Here is a 3,330-nt window from a genome sequence, read left to right as displayed (position 1 = left end):
CTACAAATGGTAATTGGTTATCAGGAGTTTGAAATGTTTGTTTTTGGTCCAAAACAGCCAAATTTTCTTGGGCTAACATTGGCCCACTGAGGAGTCAGTCATAGTTTTTGACTATCAGGTGAATATTTTGAAATACATGAATTTCACAAACTCTTCATTTATTCTTCAAAGAATACTTCATATATATACATGTCTCAGATGGAAATGTGGAACAAATAATAACTGAAAACTAAATTAAAACAAAATTTAAAGTATTTCTGAAATTCTATATCTAATTTCTTTCAATAAAGTTTTACAGAAATAAATGGGACTTACTGTTACAATTGAGAGAATAAATAAAGGACTTGTGGGAAGAACAAAAGGTAAATGGAAAGGATTAAACTCTCTAAACCAAAAGGGATTAATAGTGAAATTTCCTCAGTTATAATGCTCCCGGTGATTTTCATCATCAAATGATTCTGTATTTAATTTTACCAGGAAACATTGTAGAATATGAAATTCAAATTGGCCAGTATTATTCTTATTGCAATATGTATTTACAGTAATATCATTTCTTTCATATTACATGTATTTCCAACTATTTCTAATTATTTTTGTCTGGGGAGCAATAATTTTGAATTTTGGTGCCTTTATATTACATGATCATACATGCTGAATTATTCCATCATCATATAGACTAGGTTAAATATTAAGTGTTTACACATCTTTAATAATGAGTGAATGTCTTCTGTTGTCAGTTTGAGAGGCTGGAAAAGTCTGTTTCTCACATTATGACTAAGATACATATCATGCACTTTGACTTCACTGGTTTTCACATTTGACTCAAGGTTTTTAATCATGTTGGGAGGCATGTTAGTGGACATGACAGCATTGTTGAGGAAAAGTTTGATAAAATCATAAAAGAAATAAATTCTTTCATATACTACAGGAAAAGATTAACTAATTCCCAATTGTGAATAATTTATTTCCAACAGTGGAGAGATATTAAAAAATGAGGAAAGACAGAGCAGCAGTGAAGGAGATGTGTGGGCATAACCCACCAGAGGTTGACAATGCCACATTCAAAGCCCTCGCCTTCAAGAATGGCACCATCCTCAACTGTGAATGCAAGAGAGGTTTCCAATGAACAAAGGTGTTGGTCTATATGGCTTGTTCAGAGAACTCCTGGAGCAGTAGCTGTCAATGTACAAGCAACTTCCATAGCAACTCAAGAAAGCAAGTTGCACCTAAACCTAAAGATGAGAGTGACCAACCACAGAAATGCAGAAATCAACACTGTCTGTGCACCAAGAGAACCTTCCAGGTCACTGTGGAGAGCCCCCTCCATGGGAACACAAAGATACCAAGAGAATCTATCATTTTGTCGTAGGACAGATAGTTCACTATGAGTGTATTCAAGGATACAAGGCTCTACAGAGAGGTCCCACCACAAGCATCTGCAAAATGATCTGTGGGAAGAAGGAGTGGACTCAGCCCCAACTCACATGTGTACATGAAAGAGAGTACCATCAGTTTCCAGTCAGTGAAGTATCTCAAGGAAGCGGAGATCCTTTTCCTGAGAGTAAGAGTGAGACTTCCTGTCTCATCACCACCACAGACTTCCAACTGCTGAGGAAAGCAGCTACAACTATGGAGACATTCATACTCACAACAAAGTATCAGATAGCAGTGGCCAGCTGTGTCTTCCTGCTCATCAGCATCCTTCTTCTGAGTGGGCTCACATGGCAATGCAGATAGTAGAAGGGTAGAAGAAGCATCTAGAAAACTCAGAGCAGTTGAATGCCAAGAGAAGCAGATGAGAATCATGAAGCTCAAGCAAAATCAAAGAAGTCAAACACTCACTCAACAGGTGTCTCCTGTTGATCCCCTGGGTTCTGGAAAGTTCTGAGTTCATAGTACGTACAGCATGTCCATCACTAACCTGGACTTTGCCACTGAAAAATGGGATCTGACTAACCATTTCTAAAGTCTTTAATGGAGAGGGCCCAACAGCACTCTGTGTTTTTTGTTTTGTTTTGTTTTTGTTTTTGTTTTTGTTTTCTTTTTCTTTCTTTTCCTTTTCTTTTCTTTTGTGTGTGTATGTCAATGGAAGCTGGAGTAGCATGGATACTTTTCCTGCCATATATAATACAGAAAAAGTAGCTTTAGGTGACTTCACTGTTAACTTCCCAGTTTGGAAAACCTAGCACTAATGTAAATACTCCTCTGTCCTTCTCCATCCTCCTTCCTCCTACTCCCTTTCATCCCCTTTCTTCTCTCACAAACTCATCCTAGCCAAATGGCTTCTTTGTCAACCTCTGCTTGCCTAACTGGTTCTTCTGATTTCATCATTTACTGATCAGCCTTTAAAACTCTGGGCTGGTAACTAGGACTCTATACGTTCTTATCTCAGTCCTAGAAGGGAACACCCTTTCTGGTGAAGCTTCACTTTTGAATTTCTAAAGAGCAGAAACTATGGCAGAACAATTTTTGAATAACATCAAACCAAAGTGGCCAAGTTGCGGGGAACTATGGAGCTTCAATATTTGAAAGCCTGTGTCTAGGATCAATGTCATGAGCAGAAGGCTAGGTCCCAGGACATGAATTATACTTATCAAATGTTTACTAATAGGCCACTCAAAGAGATGGTTCCTTTGGGACTGCTATCAAGTATACTCTAAATTTGGCCTGCACTCTTGATGCTTACAAATGGACACACAAGGTGCAGAAATGTACCTGCTACAAATCATGAAAGCACTGGAAAACAGGAATACTTTCAATGTTTATGAAGGGAGGAAATAACAAAGCAGAGGAGGTGATTATACTAAAGATTAACTATAGACTGGATATTCCAGTCATCCTCAAATAATTCTCCTCCAAAAATCTCACAGTCCAGGGTTACTAGGAAGCCTTAGGAAACAGGCTGTGGGGCCAGCCCAGTCTCTGAGTCACTAAATGTGGACTTTGGAATTCTCACAATTTCCTGGGTAATGCCTTAATACTAATCTCTAGACCATTCTTTGTGAACCACCAGGCTATCCCTGTGTGCTCTCACCTTCTACTACTACCAAAAGCAACTAGGTTCTGGTTCCCACGCCCTCAAGAGCATTCATTTGTTCAATCTCTTGCATAAGATTTCTTCTCAAATGAGTTGAGTCAGATGTTCAAATTTAACAGTGCTTTGGGGGATTCACAAGAAGCTTAAACTATCAGTTTTCATTTCTGAAAAGGCTGCAAAGTGTTATGGAAAATCAAAGGTCGGACAGAGCCTTTTTGGGACTTTTATGTGACCAAGTATAAAACAGACTTTTCCTATCTATGGTCCCCCCCCCCCCATTTCCAAAAGATACC

The 3,330-nt window shown here is 38.5% G+C and overlaps 1 pseudogene; it reads left to right on the top strand.

The window, feature by feature from the left end:
• Positions 1-314: 314 nt before the first annotated feature.
• On the top strand, positions 315-1,989 carry LOC118580709 (annotated as a pseudogene).
• The last annotated feature ends 1,341 nt before the right edge of the window (positions 1,990-3,330 follow it).

This window comes from Onychomys torridus, chromosome 3 (assembly GCF_903995425.1).
Source record: "Onychomys torridus chromosome 3, mOncTor1.1, whole genome shotgun sequence".
Classification (NCBI taxonomy): Eukaryota; Metazoa; Chordata; class Mammalia; order Rodentia; family Cricetidae; genus Onychomys; species Onychomys torridus.
The sequence above is the reverse complement of the archived record's forward strand: the minus strand, read 5'-3'. Positions and strand labels throughout refer to the sequence as shown.